The sequence below is a fragment of the Copadichromis virginalis genome, linkage group LG16 (genome assembly GCF_057382275.1).
Source record: "Copadichromis virginalis isolate Kocher_CV1m ecotype Utaka linkage group LG16, C_Virginalis_male_GT1.1, whole genome shotgun sequence".
Taxonomy (NCBI): domain Eukaryota; kingdom Metazoa; phylum Chordata; class Actinopteri; order Cichliformes; family Cichlidae; genus Copadichromis; species Copadichromis virginalis.
Window position 1 is genome coordinate 21,204,072 of NC_140633.1, and position 20,588 is coordinate 21,224,659.

At 39.7% G+C, this 20,588-nt stretch overlaps 1 protein-coding gene across 1 annotated transcript in view; it reads left to right on the top strand.

Annotated features, from left to right (window-relative positions):
- Nucleotides 1–20,588, top strand: part of nalf1b (NALCN channel auxiliary factor 1b) — a 114,113-nt gene that overhangs the window by 31,868 nt on the left and 61,657 nt on the right. The window lies entirely within an intron of this gene.

Genomic DNA, 20,588 nt, shown 5'->3' on the forward strand with positions numbered 1-20,588 from the left:
GTTATTGACTCAGAGGATGTCCCCGCAGAGATGCCTTCGGCCACAGGGCGCCCACTGTTTTGGCTGAGGGCCAACTGCTCAGCCTCTGTGAGTGGTGGTGGTGGAGGACCCCCACCTGTTTTTCGGGCCTCCGCTTTTTTTCTGTTGGCTATAACGGGCCACATTTGAGCATACAGAGTAAGCAAATATGTACTTGTAATGTGCTCAGATAATTTCAATAAGTGCTTACAGAAAGAAAATTAATGTAGCCTCTAACTGCAATTGATTTACATGGGACAAACAGACCAAGCACTATGGCTCATAATACAATTACACCTTACCTGTTTGGACTATATTTTTATATTTCATTTTTACTTGCTGCCAGGAACGTTTGGGGCCTGTTGGGTTGCACCTGCGCTCACATCACATCACAAAATAAAATGTATAAAATAACAAATAAAATAACATATGATAAAATAACATATGATAAAATAACGTGTTAAATGGGTGGAAATCCCTAGATCAATGTTTATATTAACACTCACGCATTGACTCTGTCGGCTATGTTTTGCCATGCATGCTCCCTGTCTTTCGCAGCTGTGGCTGTGTTACTTTTTTCCGCGGAATTTGCGTGTTATCGGCATATGCTGCCATCAGAATTTCGGCCTCAAGCGCTGTAAAATACATTGACCGCGCCTTCTTTCCCTCCGTCTCCATGGTGACTCGCTTAATCTGTGCTCCGCTTATCAGGGCTTTATGTATCCTCGTCCGCGCGCTTCACTTGGGGTTAAAGCAACTCCGCGTTGACTGAACTAATTGTTATCAGCCTTTCTGAAACCGAATATTCCGAGTTGGACAGTTCGGGATTACTCAACCCTGCGTATCGTTTTTCACTCTGAGTTTTCTAAACCGGCTTCCTGAAACAGGGCCCGGGTCTGAGTTTTTCATTATCTGCCCAACAGAGGCACCTGGAATAAACCAGTGATCATCCTAGCTGAAGGGTATTGAAACTACATGACTGGTAATGCCTTTTTGCTGTAACTGCAGTGAATGTGGCTTTCCTTACCATCTGATTCCAGTGTCGAAACTCCATCCATTCTCCCCCAGTGGATTTCTGAAAAGGCTGTGGGCCATGTCAGGAGTGGTAAAATTGATTTCATCGACAAGACACCCCATGATTTTCCAGTCGAAGTGGAATCTTATTTGAAATATATAAAAGTCAAGCATTGCTGAAAATTTAGAATGAACGTATGCTTTGTGTTTGTGTAGAATTGTACAAAATATCATCCCATATACAGTATGTTGTGCAGTCAGTGTAATATTTTTCAGGCTAGATTGTGAGTCTGCAAAGCACTCTTACGTTTCAGACCAGGGTGTGCAGACGGGCTCCCAACTATGGTTAGGTTTAGGTTAACAATCAAAGCTATTTGACTAAGATTAAAAAAAGACAATGGTTAGATATAAGTAAATGTATTGCTTATAAGACCTAACACAGTGCTGCATTTTCCTTAAGACTTCTATAAATGAAGAGGGAGCTGAGTGTAAAAGCGAAGCTCTCCATTTACCGGTCGATCTACGTCCCTACCCTCACCTATGGCCACGAGCTGTGGGTAGTGACCGAAAGAACGAGATCGCGGATACAAGCGGCAGAAATGAGCTTCCTCCGAAGGGTGGCTGGCCTCTCCCTTAGAGATAGGGTGAGAAGTTCGGCCATCCGGGAGGGGCTCAGAGTAGAGCAGCTGCTGCTCCACATCGAAAGGAGCCAGCTGAGGTGGTTCGGGCATCTGACAAGGATGCCCCCTGGGCGCCTCCTGGGTGAGGTGTTCCAGGCATGTCCCACCGGGAGGAGGCCCCGGGGCAGACCCAGGACACGCTGGAGAGATTATATCTCTCGGCCGGCCTGGGAACGCCTTGGTATTCCCCCGGATAAGCTGGAGGAGGTGGCTGGGGAGAGGGAGGTCTGGGCCTCTTTGCTTAGGCTGCTGCCCCCGCGACCCGGCCTTGGATAAAGCGGATGAAGATGGATGGATGGACTTCTATAAATGTTTAGATCCGTTCACTTGTACAGCATCAGCGAAATATCCGACGTTGGTCGACAACAATTTGTGTTCTACATTGTTTTCTGTAATATCCACAGAGAGAGGGGACGTGAGTGTGAATCTATTACTGCAGATACAGGAATTAGATAAACACTCAACAACAACTTTCTGAGCTTTTCAAGCAAAATCAATTTAAGGAAACTTTATATCCCAGATGTCCCGGATGATTGTTAAACAGTACCATCTGTTAAGTCATTCTCGGAAACGGTTTGCAAGCGGGCAGGTACATTCACAAAATACTTCGCAGGCCATTAGATAAACCATCTATTGTAATATACACCAATAGTTGCAGTCTAAGTGGCCAGTCTAACTGCTAATCGATCCAAAATGAAAGGGTTGGGCTACCGTCACATACCTTGAAGCCTGACAAGATGGAACTTCTTGTTTAGGGATGGGAATCAATAAGATTTTAGCGATACCGATTCCATTATCAATATCACGTATTGATTCAGTTCCTTATCGATTCTCTACTCTATTCTCATTGAGTTAGGGAATTAAATATACAAATGTATGATGTATATCATTAGGCAGAACCTGAACAACTGGGAACTGGTTCTTGATTCCCATCCCTACTCTTCTTATTGTGATCTTGCAAATGTTGTTATTGTTTAGCTGCTTCCCTTTTATAAACTTGAAAGATGTTTTTCCTTTACAAATTGCATAAGGCAACAAGACAACACTTTTGTTCTCTTTTTTTAAACTCAGAAATTGCTATATGACTTCATCATGGACACAATTTAATACATACAGTATGCCTTTTATCCTGATTATGTTATATAGTGTCGACTTAGGGTTGATTATAGCGCACTGTTTACAGGGAGTATAACTAACCTAGTTATGTATCTGTGATACAAATTAACCTCTGGGGTTGCACAAATTGCAGACAGGAGCTGACAGTGAGTCAACCTCCAACAATTTGTCTGCAGTTTGAACAGTTCTCTATTGTTACCTTTAAAATGTATTACCTGTGACAAAATGTGTTATTTGTGGAAAGATCATTTCTGTGAGACAGAGCTGCAATGATGATCCACAAAGTAATCTGCTGCTTGACACTATCAGCAGACTTTGACTAATGCACACTGTGCATTATTCAGTGTGTGATGTGTTGTTGAAGTCAAAGTGGGTGAACCTGTTGCTTTGAATTTCGTTGCTATAACTAAAAACTCAGTCCGTCTGGATGAATCTAAAGCTAGGATTCCCAAGGATTCATCCGAAGCTCGAAGCAACTAAAACACCACTAGCTGGAAAAGAAAATGTATCAACTAGTAAAAGGATTACCATCATAAAACATTGTGAACACCAAAAGTGCATTTTCTTGTGGTTTTCTAAATTGACACTCAGCCAGTAAAACCTTAAGAACCAGTGACCCAAAAATAAGACAGGCACAGCTTTCATTAACACATAATGTGCCCTTTGTGAGTGTGCAAATAGCATAAATAGTCTTTTAACAGGTTTGCGTAACTCACTTCTACCTTCTGGATAGAAGGTAGAATGTTGTAAAGACTAAGTACATCACATATCAGACTAATTCTATATATTTAATGTTCCGTGTAGTGTATTTGGATTTAAACTTTAAAGGACCCTAAAAATGTGTTACTTAACTAAACCTCTGCAGCTATTCTCATTAAAGTCTGCAGACAGCAGGAATCTGGAATAATTTCCATGGATGGATGAGCTAAAAGGCTGGAGGACAACTGTTTGACTGTGGTACATGAAGAATACTGAGGAGCCTGGCAAGTCTGTACAGTAAGTCCAAAAGGGAACCATCCAAGCTAAAACTCTCAGTTTAAAAACCTTTTGTATGCCTTTGGTTCAACGCCTCTATTGTTTTTTCTAAATTGGAAATATTATATTTGGTCTATTTTACTCAAAAGTTAAGAAGAAAGTGTACTTTATTGGTCCCCGTGGGGAAAATCCCTCTCTGCATTTAACCCATTCACTCAGTGAAGCAGTGGGCAGCCATTGGGCGCCCGGGGAGCAGTGTGTAGGGACGGTACCTTGCTCAGGGGTACCTCAGGGTAGCTGTTCAGGGGAATCGAACCCCCGACCTTCCGATCATGGGGCCACCACTCTACCTACTGAGCTATCCTACAATAATAACTGTAGCTTCCACCTGCTGCTACCAGGCAGTCTCGTTCCCAGCACGTGACATACTGCACATAGCCAGAATCCCATGGCATCACAATTTAACACACTGGGTATCCCTTTAGTGTCAGTTTTCAATTTGCAAGTAATTCCATTAGAATTCCTGAATGTTTAAAATAGGCCACATGAGTTGGTAACCATATGTTTTCTGCTGTTGTGGTTGCTTTTGTGATAGTGATGTGGTAATGAAGAGGAAGAAGCTTTGTGTAGATGGGTGCATTTTAGCTTCTGCTGATCTTCAGTCCAAACGATGAGCTTGTTAATCCCAGCCAAGCAGTTAGTTTGCACCTAACCAACAGCTACTGAAAACGAAATTGCAGAAACAGTTGCTCTATTTGGGACCTAAACGCCTGTCTTTGTAAATCCTTTGATAAAATCTTACTCTAACAGGACATAACTGCCCTTTGTCTAGGTTTTGCAGGAACACTTCAGTTTGTGATATGTGTGCAAGGTTTTGTTGAACTTTGCAGCTGCCATACGTTATTCACTACATTGGCTTTGTGTGTCCACACAACACTGAGTCCACCAAATCATCCGAGTTAAGGCCTTAAGGCCGAGTTCAAGTGTAAATCTAAGAGCACTGTTATAGTTGAGATTTCTATGAGTGTGAAGTTGAATTTCTAAAGTCAACTAAAGGACTTTAACTCAACTCAGTTTTGCATATAGCATGAATAATTTTCAGTGTGAAACATTGTCAGGTTTTTGAATGTGTCTTTAATTTAGTTTACATTATGACCCCATACTTACCTTAGAGTGCACATACTACTGCTCCACAGGATTACAACAGCTGTACATATCACACCTGCTGCTACCTGTCCGAGGTTTGCCCCTGTAGGTGCCCGTGTGTGGGTTTTGTGCATTGTGTTCTTGTGTTTGTTGCTTTGCAAGTTTCCAAGGCAGACAGAGAGGGAACCTGTGTCAGCTGTGCACCTGTATATGTTTTGTCCTGTGTCAGTGTGGCCTCTGTGAAGCCTGATGTTATCAACCTCTTGTGATGAAAGGTAGATATTGTACTTTCCAGGTGTGCATGGTAGAGCTAGATAGAAAGAGAGAGAGAAAGGGTGAGAGTGAGAGAGTAAAAAGTTTGACTATTTCTCCACGGACCTTGCTGAACATTGGTGACTGGCCTGTTAAAAAGCTATTTCATGCAAATTTGACTTGAAGTGTAGGCATGTATTTGAATCAAATTTGAAATCCCTCTGGATTTATTACCAGGCTTTTCTCTCACAGGACTAAGTGCCTTCAATGGCCACCATGATAATGAGGCACCTTGTGGCTAAAGATTGACTAATGTAATCTTAATTAGCCTAATTTTTTGGTTACTGATTAATTATAGCTCATATGAGAGAATATAAACACACACATATGCATATAAACATAATTATACTGCTCGTTGTTGAGGTTTAGGTACAAAACAGCCTGATGTGGTTTTGTGAAGGATCTTGGTTTGGGATAAAATTAGTACCTTGTTTCAGAGGACCTTTGTAGCTATGGTTACAATGATAAAAACATGGTAGGGGTTATGGAAGTCGTGGTCAAAGAGAGTATGCTGATTGTCTGAAAGTGGAAGCAGCACCCGTATCCCAAGTGCAATGATTCACTTTGTCATCACCTTACTTTCCTCTTTGCTTGTGTCATAATTGCCATGGCCGCTGGAGAGCTTTCACACGTGAATGTAAACATATTTGTTCTGGGACATTTACTGAACTTAATAAAACACAACTTATTACACTTGTACATATATGGATTGCTTAAACTATTGGTTGTTTTTTTTTAAATGGGAAAATTGCCTCCTTTTGATTTTAAATTACTAAGTGCTAGATGTTATAAGATGCCCTCTGCGACACCCTAACGGTAGAAAATTTCCCGTTAAAGTGAAAACAGCTGTATACTTTTTTTTCTATTTAAGACTTGGTTAATATTGAAATAAAAGGGTAAACAGCGCTATAACCAGTATATCTACATGAAAATTACCGGTTATGTTTGTTCACAAACAGTATGTTCCAGCACTACAGTGGCATATGGTCCTTTTCTTCCTTACAGCTTTCTCATTTCAAGTATAATCCCTCACAGTGGCATGGGAGTATCACTGAATATTCAGCAGGGGGGGTTTCACCTAATATAAACCCAGTGTCCTGAGAGGTGGCAGAGAGCCTTTGTATTGTGCTGCTCACCGGCCTGCCCAGTTGTTTATAGACTCACACAGTGAGGGTGTGTAAAAAAAAAAAAAAACCATGCACGGTTTTCTGAGGATGAAGAGCGAAATTATAATGAGGAGGATGAATCATTTGAGGATAAGTAGAGGGAACACTACATGTTGGTGCTTTCACTCTTTCACTGTTTGAAGTGATTGATTCAGTAAGAACCATGACCACTGCTAATTAATTTTACCTTGAAGACACCAGATGTTTGGGTGTGCAATTAAGTGCCTGCTTTCCTGAGTATTTACAGACTTCTTTTATATAGAATTATAGTAAATTGCATGCATGTACTGTGTGAGTTAATGTACTTATTAGCACTTAAAAATTGAACAAAACCAATTCTGCATCTCCCAAAGGAATTATAGACACGGGACACATTTTGTGTTTTAGGCAAATCACAATAATGGTTAAATTCTGCTTTTAAGCAAACATTAAATGAGGGATTTTTATTTATTTATTTATTTTTTGGTTTTTCCTTAATACTAAATTAGTGAGAACATTTAGAGTCTGCTTTATGGTTCACAAGTACAACGGGTAAATCTGGGATTGTTATTGCCTTTCCAGTTTTTGTTCCACAAAGACAGCTATCAGTAAATGTCATGTTGTTTGACAATATGGTAATGTCAATATTTGTATTTTTATTTAATCAAACTGTTTCTCATTCATAAACCAAATCCAACTAAGATATAGTGCTCTCAGTATTTAATGAAAAGCAAGCATAAGCTTTGCTACCTGATATGAAGTGGTTGTCCTACATATAACAGGAATTGCATTGCTTTGGCCTTTCTGGAAGTACAGAGCAGTATCCCGTGGAAGCACAAAAACCCTCGCTGTGAAAACACCTCATTACTGTACATGTATTACCAAAAAATGGAATAAAATATCAAAAGTGAAAATAATTACTCTCCCATCACCGTTGAACAAATTAATACTAGTGCTGCATATGTTTAAGATTGAGCTCATTTTAAATACTTTATTTTATAAATAAAGTATTTAAAATGAGCTATTTAAATACTTTAATATGATATTCTTTTTCATGTCTAGCAACATATTCTGTAAATTATAGTGAGTGTCCTTTGAGGACCACATATCTCTGAATAAAATAACTGTTAATGCTGTTAATGTTTTCAGAATTACAGGTCTATATTTGGATTTTTTAAAAGTAAATTACAATAACCAATACATCAGTTGAATTAAAAGGCTTGAAATGTATGCGTCACGGTTAACTGTCAGTATCTACAGGGGGTATTAAAAATATTATTGAAAAATGTAGTTGCAGTGACATCAAATTGGCTGGTTGAATTTATTACATTGAGGCTCAGCCAGCGTTTTCAGTCACGAACGTGCTGGCTGAGCCTGCACCTGGTCAACTTGCCTGTTTCATTAGACCGGACACAGTAAGAATTGTGTCCCCCCTCATCTATCATCATCCTTTATCATCAGACCTTTCCTTCTAATTTATTAAATGAGTTAAAAACTTTTTCACTCTCCATCTTCTCTATGTCACGCATTAGCCACGGTGGTTAGTATGATGGTTATGATGATAAATCACTGAAGCTAATGTACTTGCCAATGCTAGCTGTGTTTCCACCCAAAGTGCAGATGTGTGATATCAGACTCTGAAGGCAGAGCCAGCTGCAGCGGCAAGCACTGCTTGCCTTGCTTGTCCTGAAGGAATGCCACTAGTATACAGTCAAGTGATTAGGAGCATGCATGATAAGGACAAATATAAAGAAACGATGAAGGAAAGCAGAATATTAGGAAATAGAATATATAACATACATACGACCTCGAGCTCCTCTGATGCTGCTTGTTTACCAGCAGGAATTAATCTGCATTTAATCAAATCCTGATGATCCTGATAAAAGTGAAAAGTCCCTGGACAGTACTCTGCCGCTGATAGTGATTTTTCCAGAAAAAGGTGCAATGGGGAGAGAGAGGGAGACACAAAACTTGACCTTTAAATGCAAGGTGATGCAGGATAATAAAGGTTCAAATAGCATTACTTAAATATAGGCATGAGCACATCTCAAGGAAAAAAAAAAACATGAGTACATGGGCAAGAACTCAAAATAACAAATAATTCAATAATGGTGGATGGCAACATCAAGGATATATTGGACGGCAGGTAAACAGTCTTGTTGTAAGCATGTTAGACGTGGGAGAAATGGGCAGGTGTAAAGACCTAAGTGAATCTGATGAGGTCCAAATTTTTATGACCAGATGGGTCGGAGCATCTTTCTGAAATGGAACAGTGGCAAGTACACTGAAATAGACAATGAAAGAACTGGTGACAGGGTGTTAGGAGGCTATGATGTGCTTGAACAAGTTTGATCTCCACCTTGCCACTTACACAGCTCAAAGGATCTGCATGCTTGCCAAACCACTGTCACAAGAAGTGACATTTTTAGACTGTATCTGTTAACCCACTTGCTCTTTTGTGTCTGTGTGGTTAATACAGTTTTTACCGAATGCCTAAACACTAACTGTGAATCCTGTAGCACAATTTCTAAAACTAGTCAGACTTATAGCAAAACCACTCACTGAGTGTGCAAAACTAAAAGCACAAAAACTGCTTTGCACTCAGTTTGCAATTTTGTAACACACACTTTGCAAGACTGTAGGCACAATTCACTGCACAACACTCAATTTCCAAATTTCCAACACACTCCTAGCAAAAGTATACACATGTATGGCTATCATTAACACTAATTTGCCAACTGTCTGGCACACTTTCACATGTGAAAACTTTCTTAGATAATTCGTTCACTTTGCAATCAGCCTAAGCACTATAATACAGGTAAGCTGTGTGTGCGGAGTACAATGGTGGGAGCAGAAAGAGTGAGAAGTAGAGGAGGCCGAGGAAGAGGACGTGGAGGTGAAGAAGTAGGATGAAGAGGACGACAAGGACAAGGAGGAGCAAGAGGAAGACGCGGAGGGGGCAGAGGAAGCATGTTCACTGCAGACCACGTAACCCATATAGTCATTATGGCGATTGCAAATAATCCTATACTTGGAAATAAACACTTGTGTTTGTTTTGATGTGTTTGACTAAACACCAGTACTTGAAGTTTGGATCCCTCCATGCTTATGGATCTATGACAGAAGTATGAGCTCAAACTGACATAGCCTACCTTGTGCACAGGGAAGGCAAACGCCAGATGTGTTTTGTATTCATACCATCGGTGTGCAGTTGGCGCATTGTGTGCTTAGTAGATGATGGCTTGTGTGTACTGTTTGATACAGAAACACCATTTTTACGAAGGTGTGAAGAGTTAATCTAGCTGTGTTTGCTTTTGCAAGAGAACTACAATGTTTTGATGATTGGGTGACAGGTTTTCTTATTTGTGTGAAGAGTTTTGCAAAATTAGCCAATAGTTACAAAAAATGTGCTTAAGCAATCAGAAAAAACTGTAAGTGCTTTCCTTTGAGAGAGTCATGGCAGGAGGTAGCCAACTACTGTTCAGGCTACCTTATCTCCACTTGCTGTGCACCCCCTGCTGGCTTAGCTGGTCTGGAAACCCACCTTAATATAGATCGGGCACCTGGGAGACCAGCATGGGATCTTGGCCCTCTGGCCTGTTCCAGAGCTTTATTGATAGGCACCGAGCCGAGTTGCCAATATCACAGCAGCACACAGACCTAGAAGCTGTCGTGTAGTGTGTGTTGTGTATGTGTGGGATTCTTAGTGCACTGGGAAAAGTCTCTGTATTGTGGCGCCTTTACGTTTTTCTTGGTGTGTATTTGTTTTCCATCTTTGTTAAAAAGTGCCTCATGGGGTTTAACTGTGAGGAATACATGTTTGGATCACATCCATGAGCTTAACATGGGATAGTCAGATAGTATTGTCAATGAACAACAGTCTATGTCAATTCGTTTTTCATTTTCCATCTGTTTTCTTCTTGCTTCTGCCTCGCATTTTTAAATGTCATGATTTATTCCTTCTAAATAATGACATTGGGATGTTAAGTCAATATCATGGAAAATGAGAGCAAGGGATACACCGTTATCTTTGATCTTTTCCTCGTTTTGCAGTGGTATGACTTCATCTATACGGCATGAACAGACATGAGACAGTTATGAAAAATGGGGGTAAAGAGGATGGGTAATAAGAAACACAGAGAAATGTGTGGAAGGAGGCAGACAGAATAGAAGGAAAATGAAGAGGTGGTTAATATTTCATTAGTTAATTAGAGACTGTGCTATGTTCTGAGCGTGTGCTGTAGCTCTAGGCTCCTGGGTGTCATTGTGGCTGGCATAGTCATCACTTACTGTACCAGCCTATTTCCGATAGCCTCGGCTTCACAACAAATACAGTACTGAGACTAGAGCAAATCTTTTGCAGTCAGACAAACAAAATGAGGACAAAGGCCTAAAGTATTGCTTGTAACTCATGGTGCGCTATTAGTATCTTTGTTCTACAAATGGCTTATGTTGGAAAGCGTGTGAAATGTGGTGCATGTATTTTTATGGACTGTCAGAAAGCATGCAAAAAGCCATGCTATCATTTCAGGTCTTTTAGAAAAAGTGTTGTCCCAATCCTAATCAACACAAATTTCCATTTAAGAAAATTGGGAATTTGCTGTGCAGGAGATTCAAAACCACAGTAAATGCTCAGCACCAATATTGACTGCATCTTAAGGAGGAGATTATGTCACTTTTTAATTAGAGATGCACTGATTTCACACTGGCGACTCACATTACCGCTGTCTGCTTAACACCAAAATTATGCTACTTTCTGTGTTACTGCCAAATGCCCTGTACTAGTAGAATCAGAATATTTATTGGAATTATACCAGAATTTGCAGAGTTTGCATGCATACAATGAGGTATGCTATCTATCCATCTATCCATCTTCTTAACTGATTATCCATCTTAGGGTTGTGTAAGTGCTAGACAGCAGCCCAGTTGACACTGGGCAAAAGATAAGGCAACAGTTGCCACCTGGCATCCCTGTTTGAGAATAATTGATGGTTATCTAGACCTCTGTACTAGGCCTGTCATAGAGTGGTTACCTGTCAAATTCTGAATAAGAAGTTTAGGAAATGGATGGATTTGTTGAGGATGTATGATTTATTTATTTATTTTTAATTCTTGACCTTGCCAGAGCACCCTGAGTGAAAGAGTCACTCAGGAACACTGGACAGTAGCTTACAGCAATACATTACCCATTAAAACCTGAATATATTTGCATAAAATTCAATTTTAACTTAGGATATAACTATAGAAAAAAGCACTTCCTTCAAATTGTAGTAACTTCAGGATACTGTTTTATAGTATTGTGTAGTTTGTCACAGACAAGGTCCTATTGAAACCTCTGGTGATACTCCAAGTCACATGAGAGAATGATTACCTGTTTTGAGAATGTGGTTGAAGCACAATTGTACATTATGCTAGAAGTGCAGTGTGCCACTGGAAGTGATCCATTCCTTGCTACAAAGCATCTGAAATGAAGAAAAAAAGAAAAGAAATACATTGCCTGGTAAAGCAAACACACAGCCTAGAGAACCAAGCAGGGAGAAAGTGAGGACATGTGGTACGGGTAATCAAGGACAGAAGGGCAGCACAGAGGAAAGCAGTGGGAGGCGTTGGCTTCCTCTGAGAGAAACCATAGAAATGCCACAAGTTACCTCAGGCCTCTGGGGAAGAGCACTGAAAGAGAGAAGACGGTGAAATTGTTTGAGACAGACAGACAGGCAGAGAGAAACATGTGGAGGAGACGTAGATGCTAAAAAAGACAATAAAAAAAAAAGCTTTTTTTAAATGTTTAACATTTACTTGTTCTTAATTAAGTCTCATTGCTATTTCAGGAATAGATCTTAAACAGAGGTGAGAATTTGTCTTTCTAACAGGTGTTTTATGATGTGAGAATGTCACTCTGCATCCAAAAAAAGATACAGAGATCTCAATCTCTCAATGACTCATAGATATCACAACAGAGGGTACATGTGCAGTTTCAAAATACTTTGCTTTAAATAGGAAGTCCTGGCTGTGTGGACACTGTACACACAAAACTTTGTCTTCACTTGCAAGTCCACTCTGTAAAAACATCTTGAAAGTTATTGACGAACGTCTTCCATGTTCCATGTTAGCGGATGTGAGAGAGACTGATGAGTTTTTAGAATTTATTGAGCCTGTCAACCTAGATGGGAAACTGAATCTCATACTCTTCTCTTCTCAGTGCAAGAATAGAGGGCAGCATCAGGGATCTTACAATACAAAGATTTAATAGAATTACACTGTTATATAAAAACATGTATATGTACTTAAACATAAAGTTATTTTTTAAAAAATGTTTCAAAACATAATTTCTGTAAATAAAAGCAACAACAGTGCAAACAGAAACTGTTAACCTCTTTTTACTGATAGGCCACGTTTGGTTGTCTACCAATGTTTATGCGAGTAACAGTGTTAGTTACATTACAATAGCTTAAGCATTTAACATTAGCTAAGTTCTAACATTGCAGTCTATGGAATTACAGAAGGATGAATGTTGGTAATATAAACTGAAACTTATTTAACTTGCATTTTTTTTAATAGACGTGTATGCTGATCTTTTAGGTGCTTTGCTAAATTGCTAAAATTGGCTAATTTTGCTAAAATGTCCTAATGAAGTCTGAAGACTGAAAAGCACAATAGTACATTGTCTTTTACAAACTGTGTAATAAGTAGTTAGAAAGTAAGTAAAGTGTATTTATAAAGTGGTTTTAACAGACATTGTTACAAAGCGTGGTACGATAAAAACCATGATTAATCATCATAAATATATAAAGATATATTAGAAAGAAGAGGTAAACGAGGCAATGCAAAACCACATTAGAAAACAAATTTTAAAAAGCGCCCTGCGACAGACTGGCGACCTGTCCAGGGTGTACCCCGCCTCTCGCCCTATGACAGCTCGGATAGGCTCCAGCGCCCCCCGCGACCCTGGAAAGGATAAGCGGAAGCGAATGGATGGATGGATTTTAAAATGCAATAAAAAATAACCATTTAAAAAATTAAAGACTCTGTTATCGTCAATTTAGTGCCGAATTATTGTAGCAGTTGCCATCTTCCATTTAAAGTTTTTTTTTTTTTTAATCTTTTTGTGGATGTCTTTATCTTCTTCACCATGTAAGTCAAACAGCATATTCTGCAGGCTAACAAGTGACCAGCTTCCTGTTTCCTCTACCCACAGGAACGCAACCCCCCCCCCCCCCCCCCCACCAAAATATAAGCTTGTGAGTATTCTCACTATGACCAGCAGACGGTGCTGAAGAGAAAGAACCTATGCATGTCATAACAGTCAGAATTCTGACGTTAATCTCAGAAGACTTCTGATGAAAAAGTCAGAATTCTGAGAAAAGTCATTTTTCTCAGAATTCTGGAAAAGAAGAAAAAAAAAAGACCTGCCCACTTTTCTTTTTTTTTCAGTGGCCGTAATCCTCTTCCATAAAATCCATATTAGCAGCATAGCTTTAATGTTTCTGGTGACTAAGGACCCTGGACTGAGTTTATGGTACTCCAGCTTCTTCCTACACATCCGGGCATTAAAGAAAACAGAAAGGAAAAAAAAGACAATGAGAACCACAAACACTGACACACTTTTGCTTAAACACACTTTGTGTGCATATAGGTAGAATAAACCAACTTTAGGTTAAAAGCTGAAGGTTGTCAGCACTTCAAGACATGGGCTTAGGTGGGCTAAAATATAGTTATAGTACTAAAGAATAGACCCTGCTTGTTTGATACTTATCTGACTTCTGTTTTGTTCAGGAAATAAGTGTCTGTTTTTCTTATAGTGATGTTTAACTTCTCTTTCGTGATTGAACACTATTACCAGTTTTTCATTCCCGTTTTTCATCTGCATGAAATAGTGTCATTACAAAGCTGTGTTTCCCCACTTAGCTAATGTGCAAGTCAATTTTTAAATCATCGCTGTTAAAAAAAGGAAATCAGATTTTAATATTTCATTGTTTAACTAAATCCAGCGATGACTTTAAACATTTGGTGTGGCTGTGTGGTAGACTGAGTTATTCTCTAAGCTTCTGTGTTGTTCTGATGTGAGCCTCAAGTGCATACAGTGGCTGCGCTCAAAGAAAATTCATTGCATGGTTTCTGTGAGACGTTTTAGTGCATTATGCAACCCAGTCACCATACTGTTACAGTATCCCAGGCAACACTTTCATATGCATCATACTTTCAGCGTTTTAAATGGCTGCAACTGCATAAACTTTAGCCCGGTTTGCACTTGAAATACATTTCCACCCAGATATAGGCAGGCAAGTTCTCGTTTTCTACCTGCAGTGTTTCGCTGAGCACAATGTGTTTCACATAAAAAAAAATTAACATTCTACAGTAGCTTTCACTCTCACATCAGGGTGTTGTTGCTACTGTTTTTAGCAGCTTTCACTCCTACACTCCTGGTTCTAGCCAGCGATGACTCAGGACTTCTAATTGTCTTTATGGCATAAAGGGACCCTCAAGGGTATCAGAAAATAACCTTAAGTGGAAGATCACGTTTATACTTTATTTATAGATCATACCTTTGCTCTCAGGTGTGTCATGTGATCCACAGTATGCGATTAAAATCTAGGAGTCTGTGAATACACATTTCTCTAGAAAGCATAGAGTGATGCGCTGAAGAATGACATTATTTCCTCTTGGTCTTAAAGTCACAAGACATCGCACATCTGACTTGAAAGAACTTTGGCCTGCACTGCTGCAACAGAATATAATTAATATGTGATACTTACATATATACATTTAAATGTAAACGTGCCCCAGTATATGGCTAACATAAGATATTTGCATAACACAATCTTACCGTGTATGCGTGTGCGTTCATACTTGTGTGCACTGGTGTAAATGGGATGATTTCTGCTGTTGGACTACACAGTGATGACCTGGCAGTAGGATTATTTGGCTGAGAAAAGGCTGTGGCCCTCTCAAACTCTCCACTCTAGTGATTATTGACTCCTGGCAGACGCAAGGCAGCTATAGGCCGATGCAGCTCCACCCCATAATCACTATTGATTACTGATAATTTAGTTAGGAGAAGGAAAATTGACCTTGTTTTTGCAACAAATTGGACAAGCTGATTTCTTTCAGTACTGCTGATACAGGAAGCAGAGTAGCATTATACATCTTAATGCTAAGCTAAGTAATGTGTGACAAACTGGCTTGTAAAAACATGAGAAAAGAGGAGGACACAACATTATTCAAAAGTTCTAAAGATAATAAAATAAAATGGTAACTCATATAAGAAAACACCCAAAATAATGTGTGTGTGAGAATAAAGATGTATCTGTTAGGTCAGAAAAACAACATGAAGCTGTTAAAGAGAAACTAAAACCTCACTGCAGGTTAGCTATTTGCAGTTCAGTAGCCTATATAATATATGATTCATCAGCAGAATAATCAAAGCATTTAATCAAATTTGAGTGTTGTTTAAGATGGTCAAAAATAAATTAAAAGCAAGGGGAGAGGGCAAAAACACAAAGGAGGCAAAACAGAGAGGGTGGCTAAGTTAATCTGCAGTGTGGGAGCTAAGGAGAAATAGAGAGAAGCTCTATACTGTAGGTGTATGAGGCGAAACTAAGAAAGCACAGATGTTTTGCTTTGTATCGTTCTGAAAGTTACCAACTGTAAAAAAATTAAAAAAAAGACCAAAAAGCTAAACGAGACTGAACAAGGTTGCATCCAAAAAAAAGCAATATTATCAGACAAAAATAGTAAATGCATATTAAACGTCTTATATCGGTGGCTTTCCAATAATTTCATTTTGCAGATAAATATAGATAAATCTGTTTGTTACTGTTATCTCTGTTAGTGTTTTAAATCACAAATTAAAACGATAATATGTAAAGGAAACACATTTTGCTGCACACAGAATTCTTTGAGATTCATTCCCAATAATGGTTAAATGTGAGAAATCAGGCATCTACTGCGCTGTTTGGCATAATCCTGGCCATCAACTCCTACGCTCTCTGCATCTCCACAGCATGGAGCATCCACTGTCTGTCAACACTAATGGGCGGCAAACTAAACATCACAGAGGGAATGGGACGAGAATATACACAAGCAAGAGATAAATGCATATTGGGCCATTTTGGGGCGTACGGGGGTAATGTGAGTTGCGCTCAAATAAATCCAGTTTTACACGATCTGCGCTAGACGGCTAGAATGGACTTCTCCTTTTTGACACATTTCAGCATTGTTGCTTTAGTGTAGAGAGGCTGTGCCGGCTGTAATGCGATTATGAACGCTAAAGCTTGATCTCCGGGGGAGGGCAGGACTCAGAGTGTCATTACAGCAGAAACGGTTAAACGCAATTAAACAAAATAAAGAAGAAAGTGATTTGTCAGGAGGATAAGTTGATAAAAAATCCTGTGCCAACATTTTGAGAGAAATACTGGGCATAGTCATTTTTTTTACCCTTGTCACAGCATAGTAGATTTGATAGTGCTTGCATAAACCTGAAGGGTGATTAAGCAAGTGAACACAAGATAATTGTATTTACTGCAATGCACACATGGGGTCAATAATGAGAATGAATTATGCCGCTGCATAGTACCGTTTGTGGTATACAGGGCTGCAGGGCCAGATCATGTCCTTCCTCTTCTCTCGATATGAGCTCCCATTGGAGTCCGAAGGCAGAGATGGCAGCTAAGTGGGCTCTGGATTGATGTTCTCCCACAGCAAACCACTGCAGAGGCCCGACTTTTGCTCCTCTCGCACACACCTCCCCCCCCCCACCCCCACACTACCTCCCGTTAAACAGCGTCTACACTCACCTGCATTGCACCAGTTATTTCTCACCTCCAACTTAACATCTCCTCCTGCCCTATAGATTCGGTACTCCAGAGTCCTCCCACCTCCCTCCCTCTGTCCCTCAATCTCTCTCCCTCTCTGTAAACACTGCAGGGTTGATTCACGTGTGCTCAAGTGTGGGCTTACAGATGAAGGATGATGGTCCTCCCGTTAGCAACAATTCTAAAACATACTGCTCTACTGGAAAAGGGGAAAGGGAGGTTTAATAGGACAGTCTGAAACAGGGCAGCTCAACAAGTTCATGTTGTTAAAAAAAGTAGTCAAGTATAGATGGAGGAGTGAGACCTGTTGCTTATTCCAATATTTAAAAGTGAGGCGCTGTTAAAATACATGTACTTGACAGCTGCTTTGCTTTGTAAATAGATTTTAATGAAAGATCACAGATAACGCCAATCTCAGTGACAAATAAGCCATTTTCAAATATTCGCTGCATAGTTGTAAGCAATGTAAGAACACAATTGTCACGTTGAATAGTCTTTAACCTTCCCAGTTCCATATTAGGCAGATCATGTAATGCCCCTTTTAACCCAGTTGTAAATAGATTTGGTGAATTCAGAGCAAGCAAATGGATGTCCTCTGTACTGCTGCATGCTCTAACCAGGCAGCACTTGTATTTCAAGCAGTTAGAGTGATCTGAAACAGATCTCATGTTGTTTGCTGCCTTTGAGACAGCACAACTGTCCACATTCTTCTGACATAGTCCAAAGCAAAAATGGAAATAGACTGCATTTTCTATGATCCATGTATCTCTATTGACAGCATATCATATTAGATACATTCGTTTTTGAGACGTCTACATCATCAGTGTTATTGTCTTTCCCTGGAAAACCTGATGTACAGTACAGTCAGACACACGCAGCGCTACTGTGAGTAATAAATTGCACAAAAATGCTGAATGTAGCAATGTAGTTTAAAAAATGTGACATTTCTAGCAATTCTTTCATGGTTTCAGCTTTACAAGCTTAATGTGAACTGGCTACAGTGATATACTAAAGCTGGCATCAGTTTGATAGAGCTGCAGATAATGCTTCGTTGTTCAAGTGCATAAAGTATAAGGGATGGCCATTCCAGAAAAAACATGCTGTTGGTAACTAAAACAAAACAAAGAGATAATAACAGTAAAATGACTTGTGGTACTGTTTTTGGTCACTTTGAGATGGCTTTTAACATCAGCAAATTAATCTGTTATGCTGCTTACAGTAGTGGAAAAAGAAATGTTGCATAACCTCAGAGAAAACACTACTAAGAATTTAATTATAGAACAACCCCAATGCTAAGCACACAGTCTTAATGGAAGCAAGACATCTAAAATTGGAATATGACCTGTATATTGACACAGACCTCCATGCTGGGCTTCTTTTATTCAATCTTAAGAAACCCGAGTAGATTATGATAGATTTTTTATAATATGCATTGAGTAATATAAGCTGTTTTCTGGATCATTAATACGATCAAAAGATCAAACTGGTGGACCTTCTTCTTTAAACTGCTGAAATTACTGACATGTCCTAGCCCCTCTTAGCACCAGTGATACCATGAAATATACAATGTTGTTCAGCCTGCTCTGTAAGAGAAGGTCTTGGCCTGCTTCTGGAAGTAAGTAGACGTCACTCCCCTCAGCTGCTGAAGCGTGACAGGGTACTGACTGCTGCTCAAAAGCTTTGAACAGAACAGAACCCAGCTTCACCGTCAACCCCCGGATTTAAATGGCCAAGTGGAGAAAGAGCCAAAAGACCCAGATGTGTATCTGTGTGTCATGATTGATCATGATTTGTTTACAGCATTTAGCGGGACCTCGATAAATCAGACCCCGTCTCTATGGCAATGACTTCCTGATCCACTCTAGGCTGATTTAATAGTCCTGGGGGACCGCTAAACACACGCCATGGATGCTCACCAGGCTTAGGCTGCTGTAAATTCAATCATTTACCGGTTAGAGCACCTGTGTGCACTTGGGTGAATTTGTGTTTGTCCGTGTGTAGTTTATCCGCATGTGGTTTTTTTTTTCTCTTTTTTCTATTCAACAAATTGAATTTCTAAAGCAAATGAACGAGGCAGTTAGGGTGAAAACAAAATCTGCTTTTGGTTGGAGATGATGAGCTTTCATTGGGCGTCAGTGCGACTTTTCTTGTTTTTAATTGCTCACTTCCAACAGACACGCGGAATTATTCCATCCCTCTAATTGAAATGCTACATTTTCTTTTGATTTAATTTAAAGTTCGATTCAGCTCTTGTTTTACATAAACACTGCAGGAAATAGCTCGCCTTAATTTGACAGTCCTGCTCGTACTCTCGCCGAGCCTTTTCCTCCCTCGGTCTGCAACTGTGTGCGGCTTTTAGCAGTGGAGGGAGTAAATGACTGACAAAACAGGCAAAAACCTGGGGAGCAAAAGACTCGCAGAAACAGCAACAGGTGAAAACTTCCCAGCAGAACTCACCGCAGCTGTGTGTGTGTCAGCGAGGACGAGGAGATGAGGATGGTGATAAAGGCTTAACGACTTTAGGTACGGTCAGGTCCATAGGTATTTAGATAATCAAACAACTTCCGGAACTTTTGCCTGAGTACAGATCTTTTATCTGTTTACTTTCTAATGGAATAACAAGGGAACAGGCCTCACCTGGACATGATGCTATTTTCAGAGACTCATCTGGTTTTGAGCCTCTGGAAATCAGGATCTTTATGTGCAAAAATGGCTTTAAACAGTAACACAATCATTTTTCTTATCTCCTAAATTAAAGCTATAAGTCTGCTCTAGAATCCCATCTAGCACATTTAAAATCAACTCTGGTTGAAATAACAGAAACTGCATCACCAAACACTTATGTACCTGACCGTATATGCAATGAGCACAGCAATGACATAGCTGTTTCAGGTTTTTGCTAACTCTTAATTAACACTAGGTACAGTAACATACTGCTTCATGTTTGCCATGCAGTCGTTGACTCTGCTGTTTGGTTACTGTAGCTGAGAGGAGAGAGCAGAGAGAGTAAAACCAAAACGCCACGAGGATCCAGCTGAGGGGTTCATTCACTACAAATGATCCCTTTTCTAATTGCAGTGTTAATGAGTATTTTCAGAGTACTTCTGAGGAGTTGTGTCCTCAAGTATAAGATGAAACGTTAAATACTGTAACCACAGGCTTGTCAGTGTTTTAGAAAAGCTTTTCACATAACATGCAAAAATGTTTCTGTGGTGAAATCGCTGAATTTCTAGGTGCTCAGTTTAAGTTTGATTCCAGTAACTTTTTTCTTTTATTTGTTTTTCCTTATTTTCCACTACCATGTGTCCTCTCTCAGTATTAGTCATCGGTCATGCTACATGTAAAAGTAAGCTTGTCCCTAACAAACAAAT